This window comes from Ictidomys tridecemlineatus, chromosome 3 (assembly GCF_052094955.1).
Source record: "Ictidomys tridecemlineatus isolate mIctTri1 chromosome 3, mIctTri1.hap1, whole genome shotgun sequence".
Classification (NCBI taxonomy): Eukaryota; Metazoa; Chordata; class Mammalia; order Rodentia; family Sciuridae; genus Ictidomys; species Ictidomys tridecemlineatus.
The window spans coordinates 5,260,556-5,269,098 of record NC_135479.1 but is presented as its reverse complement, the minus strand read 5'-3'; the positions used below and the strand labels follow the sequence as shown (position 1 = coordinate 5,269,098).

Here is an 8,543-nt window from a genome sequence, read left to right as displayed (position 1 = left end):
CGGCCTTCTGGCTTTCTTCACTTCCTCTGTGGGTCCTCTGTCAGGCACAGGAAGATAGACAATGAGGCATGTGCTGGTGGGTGAAAAGGTCTGGGGGCACCAAACCATAGGGTTCCCAAGTTACTTCTGGAATCCAGATAATCAAAGAGGAAGAGGAAATGGGGCACAGGGTAGGGAGAGGGATTGGCAGCTCTCCCACTGACACAGGAGGACAATTTCAGACCTCTTGGGTTGCAGTGAAGGTGGTGAGGAAAGTACTCATGGCGCAGCCCTGTTGCAGATGCGGAAGATAAAGAGTCAGGGTTACCGAGGTGGCCTTATGCAGTCCTGAGACACTAATGGGGGAAAAGGTTAAACTGTCAGGTGGTGGGAACAGAATAGGAGGGCTAGTGGGCTGCTTCTGGACCATTGGGCTGGTGTAGGACTTAACCTCTCTGAGTTAGAGAATAGAATCTATCCTGTAGTGGGTGCTCAAGAAAAATACTGATAACGTTTTGCCCTGTAGGTCTTAGGGAAAGAATTCTTCATGCTTGTCAAGAAATAATGTTTCGAATTTTGTACACAAACACACATCATTGCATTTTTGTAAAGAAACTACATATGCATATGCTTTTCTGAATCAAAAAAAAATTTCTTGAAAGTCTGAATGAACTTTGGCAGCTAACTACTGGGCATTGGGAGCCTTCTGTTTGCTCAGCTCTGTTGCAAACACCATCCTTGGTATTATTTCATCTAATCCTCATGGTAAACCTACAAGTCAGGAACAGCTGTTGTCTCCTGCAGATGCGGAAGCTCAGGCTCAGAGGTCAGCTGCACTAAGTCAACACAGCTGGCCAAGAGAGGGTAAAAAGGCTGTCTCCAGGTCCCAGGCTGGGTAGCTTTGTTTTGTTATCATGTGAACTGCCAATCTGATTTTATATGACAAGTATATCTTCTAAAAGATAGACAGAATGAAAAAAAAGTTCATTTTCACTCCGATATCAGGCATGTGTTGGCAAGTAAATATTGGTTCAGTAAATGCTATAAGTCTCCAACTATGCTCAGCATGGAACAGGCTACCTGAAAAGGAAAAAGTGATATTTCAGTTATAGCTTTAGAAGCCTTGGTTTTCACATCCACAAACTTATACAAAATACAAAGATGCCAGTCAGAGCCAAGCCCCCGGCTATCCACTCACAGGGATTCTGTTTCCAGAGGGAAGGTGGGAAGGAAGAAAGGGGAATGGAGAGGGACTGAAGGCCCTCCTCCCCCAACAGCATGATTTGGGGTTTTTTTGTTTTTGGGTTTTTTTTTTTTGAGAAAGAGAGAGATAATTTTTTAATATTTATTTTTTAGTTTTCGGCGGATACAACATCTTTGTTTGTATGTGGTGCTGAGGATCGAACCCCAGGCCACACACATGCCAGGTGAGCGCGCCACCGCTTGAGCCACATCCCCAGCCCCATTGTGTTTTTGTTTTTGTGGTACCAGTGGTAGAACCAGGGATTCAGAATTCACAAGTACCAGGCAATCCTCTATCACCAAACCACACCCTCAGCTCTAACTTCCTTTCCAGGTTTCATGCTCTTCTTGGCAGTCAAATGTACATTTCCTCCAAATAGGATCACAACCTAGGATCACAACCACTTGAAATATGATAGATACATTGCACTAGGAAGACTTTAGGAAAAACCCACAAAATGCTAAAATGATGTCAAGTAGATAGATAGTCCTTTTTCTCTAGGGTTTTTTTTTTTTTTTTTTAATATTGAGAATTGAACCCAGGGGTACTTTACCACTGAGTTACATCCCAGCCTTTTTATTTTGAGATAGGACCTTGCTAAGTTGCTGAGACTGGCCTCAAAATCCTCCAGCTTCAGACTCCTGAGTGACAGGGATTACAGGTATGCACTCTATTTTCTTCATTTGGAGACCACATTGATCAGAAGGGATTTTCTTTCTTCCTTTCTTTTTTTTTGGGGGGGGGTACTGGGGATTGAATCCAGGGGTGTTTAACCATTGAGCCACATCCCCAGCCCTTTTTTATATTTTATTTAGAGACAGGGTCTCACTGAGTTGCTGAGGAGGCTAGCTTTGAACTCGTGATCCTCTGGCCTTAGCCTCCATCCCAAGCTGCTGGACCTGGCGGGTTTTTTTGGATTTTTTTTTTTTTCTCTTGAAATCCTCTAGATATGAAAATAGGAAAGAGGTCCAGAGTACCCAAAGCCCAGGGGTGTACAGTCTTTCTTTTTCTTTTTCTTTTTTTTTCTTACAAGGAACAGAAAGCGGGGCTGGGGATGTGGCTCAAGCGGTAGCGCGCTCGCCTAGCATGTGTGCAGCCCGGGTTCGATCCTCAGCAGCACCACATACCTACAAAGATATTGTGTCCTCAGCAGCACCACATACCAACAAAGATGTTGTGTCCGCCGAGAACTAAGAAAAAATAAATAAATGTTAAAATTCTCTCTCTCTCTCTCTGTCCCCCCCCCTCACTCTCTCTTTAAAAAAACAAACAAACCAAAAAAAAAAAAAGGAACAGAAAGCAAAGGAAATGCTTTGTATGCTTTTATCTCTTTACAGGCTGACATCTGTAACTTGATTTTTAAAACTATTTTTAAAATTAAATGTGACAGTTATTAAAAAATATAAAACTAAAACTATAAGGAAGGCATAAGGTAAAAAGACTTTTTTTCCTCCAGGCCTGAGTTTTGAGCCCCAAACCACAAAAATAAATAAAAATAAAGTAACACAGCTTTATAACTGAATTATGCTTTTAATATTTGGTGGGAATATTCTATTTATTTGTTTACTTTTATTTTGGTACTGGAGATTGAACTCAGGGGCATTTTCTCCACCACTGAACTAGGTGGGGATATTCTTTCTTGGATGAAGGTGAAATATGACCCTGGAGAGAGAGGACCAGCATCCTCCTGGTGGTGCCTGTGACATGGCCACAGAGAGAGAGGCTTGAAGCCAGGAAGAAGATTCCTGGACCTCACAGGCAGAAGCTGGAGTGGAGGAGTGGCCATGCAGCAGGAGCCCTGATGGACAGATCAAAGGCAAGAGGGTGGGGGCAGCTCTCTTCACAGCTGATGGACATAAGCAGAAGGAAAGCCAGGCAGGCAGCTGATGGAATCTCCATGGTGACCAGAATCCCTGGACAGGCCTTCTCAGGGCTGCCTCCCAGCTCCCTGCTGTGACCCAACATGGGGTGCTTAATAAATCACTGATGAACAAATGAACCAACAAGTGCCTGAGGCTAATCCAGAGAGTGTGGTGTGGGGGAGGTCTAAAGGGATGGTGTACATGTCCTGGAGTGGGCAAGTGAGGAAAGAGGCTGGGTGCACTTTTTGGGAAAACCATGAACCTCTGACCAGAGAATCTGCCACATACGCCTGAGCAGTAGAAACACACAGGCATGAGACCTGATGAATCTCTATCTCTTCTTGCTTCTCTTGTGGCCAGACCCCCACATACACCCGCTGGCAAACCCACTTCTCTCCTTATCCAGGGTAGTCTCAGGAGGGCACTGTCAGAGGTGGGGTTCTGGCTGGCTTTGACTTTGAACTGAGGACATGTGCTCACACAAGAGCATGTTCCCCATGGTCAAAACTGCAGCCAGCACCCTGGATGGCAAAGAGACCAGGTATGAGGTCAAACGGAAGTTCAATCCCAGCCCTGCCACCTATTAGCTCTGGCCTTCAGTCAAGCTGAGTAAAATAGCACATGCAACAAAAAGCCCAGCAGGACTGCATGACCAGTGTGATGCTACAACAGGAACACTCAGAAAAATGAGAAATTATACCCATCTATGTGTGACCTATCAAAGTGCATAAATGCACTCTGCTATCATGTATAACTAATTAAAATAAATTTAATATTTTTTAAAGAGTCTATACTGGGAGAAAAAAAAAATCCCGTGAGATTTGGGATGAATTAAGTGACATAGCGTATATAAAAGGCCTGCACCTAATCAGTGTTCCATAGCTGTTAATCAGGGCCCAGCAGCCTTGTCACACTCCCTTGCCAGCTACTGGAGTGTATTAGGAACTCAACAGGCTTAGAAACATGTTTTGAGTCCAAACAGCCAATTTATCCAGAACCTTTGGAACCCTACCTCCTCTTGTCTGGAGAGAACTTTCTGGCCCCTTCTAGACATGCCTCTGCACCTCTGTCTCTCCTTCTGTAAGGACAATAATTCACACCCCCAATGCTCCCCACATGTACAGGTTGTTTTCAGGACTTCAGGGCAGCTCACAAGGCTCAGTGTGCTGCCAGGAACGTGGAAGCATCAGGATGGGCTGCTGCTGGCTCCGCACACACACCCTGCAGGCTCACTTCCTGGCCTGTAAACATGTAGGAAATGCCACTCATGTGTTCCCTCAGCGGGTGCCATGTGGTTCCTGCTCTTTAAACAACCCATCAGGCACAAAGCACTCCAGAGCAGACTCGCTGGAAGGGATGAGGGGCCAGATGCTCAAGATGCTGTCTGTGAATGACTTGGGACAAGGGGGAGGGTCCCAAAGATTCTGGATAAACTGTCCAGAACTTAGGCTACCAGAAAGCAGGTACTCCATTTTGTCCGTTGTGATGTTGCACATAACAATTTCAGAATGACCCACCAACAGGATGACCCTTCTGGGACCACCTGGAACATTCCATAGCTAGCCACAGTCCCACCTGACTAGATGGTGTACCTGAAGGCCACAACAACCAGGGGTCCTGGGGACATCCTGAAGACTTTGGTCTGGCCAAGGTCTTCTGGATCCCAAAGTGGAAGAGAAGTGACAAGGCAGGTGAAAGAGGCAGATGCTTCTTCCTCACCACTGGCTCCACCAGGGCCAGGAGCCCTCCTTGTCCCTTTACTGTCTCTCAGCTTCAGATCCCCATCTCTTGCCTCTGCTCACACACGCCCCACCCTAATGCACACAGGCTACAGTCACCACACACCACTGTGCCTGTAGTCCATCCCATGTACCTCTCCCTCCTTCCTCTCTATCCCCGCTCCCTCACCCCTCCTTTCAGACCACAGTCCTCCCAGCGCGGCCCGCGCCGGGCCCCATAACAAACGTGAGTGCCTTCCCGCTGCCCAGCAGCCCCTGCCCCGCCCGCGTCCTGCGCCAGTGCCCGCTTTCCAAGCCCTGGGGGCGCTGCGGCGCGGCTGTGCCGCCGGGGGGCGCTCTTGGTCCGCGAACTCAGACTGGCGCTGTGGCCGCGAGGGGGCGCTCTCGACGGCCTTCGTTCCGCTCCGTGCTGACCCACACCCGCGAGGCCCGGGGCCGCGGACGAGCCAGAACCAAGAGGGGCGCGGGGAGGCCCAGGGAAGGAACGTGCTGACCTACAGGAGCAAACACTAGGGGCACACGAGAGGGACACAGAAGGGGCGAGTGGGCGGGGCGGGAGTGCAGCCCGGGCAGGACCGGGGCGGGGGCGGCCTGCCGGGGTGCCCTGCGCGCCCCCGCCTCCGGATTCCTCCCAACCCGCCGGGCCGGGGGCGGCGGTGACGTCAGCCGCTGGCACCAGCTCAGCCGCGGCTCCAGGCAACCGCTACGCCGGTGGGGATGGGCTTGCGGGTGCGGGCGCCCCAAGAGGTCCCTGCCCCGCAGCCCCGGGCGCGCTCCCGCAGGCCCAGGCACAGCCCGCGCCCTGCAGGCCGCGCTCCCCGGGGCCGCGTGCCCGGAACGTGATTCAGCGCTTTCACCGGGCCTGTGCCTGCAGGGAGGGGAGCATCCCCGCCTGCGGGGCTAGAGGGCACGGGACCGCAGCCCGGGCTTGGGGACGGGGACAGGGTCTGCATAGGTGCCCCACACAGGCTCCCCCGCTAGACACTGGGGAAGTCACTTCCTTTGTGGAGGGCCTCGATGCACCTGCGCAGAGGGTGCATGGGGAGCACAGGGCTATGGGGACTAGATTGGGGAGAAAAAGACAAGCCCTTGAGCAGGTCAGGGGACTTTGAGAAAGACAGGTATGTGGCCTGGATTTTGAAGAGGGACCTCAGGAAGAGGACCCTATTTATGGGAAGTAGGGAAGCGAGCAAGGGTGTCTAGAGAGTCCAGAGAAGAGAGGTTTTTGACAGGAATGGAGGGAGTGAATCTTTGGGGTCCAGGTATCAGCTAAGGCTGGGCTGCATTTGGCCAGGAGCCTTAGAGGGACAGACTGAGAAGCGAGAATGGCCTGTGACTTGGACACAAGTGAGGAGGCCACCCCAGTGACCCAGGCAGTAACTAGAGTGGGCGCAGGGAGGCAGTAGTGAGACCATCAGGACTCAGGCAGTGGGACACTGTGTGTAGTGGTGGCGGTGGGTTGGGGGATTCTCTAGAACTACTGACTAGGGCTGGGGGACACAGGGAAGTCCTGTCTGCAGCCCTGAGGGCCAAGTTTCCCGTTCCCAAGCTGAGGTCTTGTCACTATGGTTGGAAACCCAGAGAGTTGGTCCTCTTGCTTGATAACTACCTGAGGCAAGAGATGACTCTGTGGGTTGGGAGTGGTCCCCGTGTGCTCTTGGGACCTAGCTGGTTTTTCTTTGTCTGCCTAAGCATGTCCTCCACACCTATAGAAGGGTCCTCCTGTATACCTGAGATTTGTTGAGTGAATGAGTGATCATAGAGAGGCCAGAGACAGGCAAATGCTCTCAGTGTACATTACCTTTCAATAAGGCCACATTTCAAGGAGGCTGGGCCTGGGATCTCTGAGGGCAAGGACTGCGGACCTGAGCTGTGTTTCTCCTGGCTCCCCACTGTTTACCCAGCTACAAGCTCTGTCTTTTGGATCTAGCCTGCCTTGTGTATGCTGGTGTCCTCTGCTGTGTCCTCCCTCTGTACCTCAGAGACCTGTTATGTAAGCAATACCAGAAGGCTCCCCAGGCCTTCTGCAGACTAAAGGTCCCTGCTTCTAGGATGGACAAGTGCTCCAGCTGCTCCCTTCCTCCCACGGAGAGGGCACCCTCACCCCTCCAGGTGTCTGGGCCTTTAGCTGCCCAAGACAAGACTCAGAGCCTGCTGCCTGCCAGAGGCCAAACAGCTGATGCTTTTCCAGAGCTCAGGGCCCAGCCCAAGATCTTCCCCACAAACATGAGCTGCAGACAGCAGCCAGGAGCCCCAGGAGAGCAGTCTATGCCATCAGCAGGGGAAGGGCATGAGTGCTGGGCAGGCAGAGGACAGAACCCCAACATTTGTCCTTTGAGGAACTTGAGGCATTCTGCAGACTGCTGGAGTGAAAAGGGGAAAGGAACGTGGTGGAGGTTGGCCCCCAGACTGAGTTCTTTTCTTTTTTTCTTTTTTCTTTTTTTTTTTTTTAAAGAGTGAGAGAGGAGGGAGAGAGAGAGAGAGAGAATCTTTTTTTTTTTTTAATATTTATTTTTTAGTTCTCAGCAGACACAACATCTTTGTTTGTATGTGGTGCTGAGGATCGAACCCGGGCCGCACGCATGCCAGGTGAGCACGCTACCATTTGAGCCACATCCCCAGCCCCAGACTGAGCTCTTGAACCACCAGATAGAAGAGCCAGGGTCAGGGTGGTAGGGAAGCCAGGCTATGCAGAATTCTGGCCAGCTGGAGGCAGAATGAGCATCCAGAAGCACTAGCCCTATTCCCACCTAATGTGACATTGCCAGTGTTGAGGTTGGTTCAAGTTTGAGTGAGACCCCCAATGTGTATAACCAACTGCCTTCTCCCACAGGACAGCAGGAAGTGTTGGCACAAGTTCTATCAGGATTGGCCCTGGAGTTATCTGGCCATTGGGTATGGTGAACCTGTCCTGGCCCTGCGGAACACAGGAATCAGGGGCACTCCTGCACTCCATTAGGGGTCTCCCGGCAGGTGTGGGGAGGACAGTGCATTGTGTTGAGGATGCTGTGGGAGACCAGACCCAAAGGGCCAGGATTGGGCACTCAGAGCATGTCACCCCACAACTGTGTCCTGAAGGGAGTTATCCGGGTGAAAGGGTAGAGGGCAGGGTTAAGGGCTGGAAGAGTAGAATAGTGATTCCAAGTAATGTTAATGTGACTAGTCACAGAGGGAAGGGTTGGATGGCAAGATGAGCAGCAAACAGGAGGAAGATTTTGATCGGGAAGCCACTGCAGTATCCTGACCAGAGAAGTGACTTGGTAAAGGTGCACTTGTCAAGAGTCACACTGGACTTTACCCCCACCGCACAGAGTGTCCAGCAGCTCCCTGGGTCTGCCAGCCGCTGCCTGCCATGAGCTGAGCAGCTCCCTTCCACCAGGACCTTCCGCCATGACCGGCTGCCTCATCTCGGGCCCAGAGCAATGAAGCTGGCCGACCATGGACTGAACTTCAAAGCTGTAAGCCTTCACCCACTCCCCTCCTTCCGCCTGGAACTGCTTTCTTCTCTGGGTTTCGAAGCGAATGTCCATGTGTGCTCTTTTAAGAATGAACCTGGGGTGGTGCCCTTGAATGTGGCAGCTGTACCACACCTGTCTGTGTTTCTTTTTTCTTCCTAAACCCCACCCAAATTAAAAGTGAAGGAATTAAAAAAAAAAAAAAAAGCCTCATACAAGAATGTACATAAGCTTATTTACCATAGCCTGACTGGCAACAACCCAG

The 8,543-nt window shown here is 50.8% G+C and overlaps 2 long non-coding RNA genes across 2 annotated transcripts; both read left to right on the top strand.

Moving 5' to 3' along the window:
- Positions 1-750: 750 nt before the first annotated feature.
- LOC144375766 (uncharacterized) lies at positions 751-3,228 on the top strand. The gene is made up of 3 exons (XR_013435654.1): positions 751-1,406; positions 1,813-1,883; positions 2,846-3,228. It is a non-coding gene; the product is annotated as an uncharacterized LOC144375766 (long non-coding RNA).
- Positions 3,229-5,198: 1,970 nt separating this feature from the next.
- Positions 5,199-8,485, top strand: LOC144375968 (uncharacterized). The gene is made up of 3 exons (XR_013435924.1): positions 5,199-7,412; positions 7,657-7,718; positions 7,987-8,485. It is a non-coding gene; the product is annotated as an uncharacterized LOC144375968 (long non-coding RNA).
- Positions 8,486-8,543: the final 58 nt, after the last annotated feature.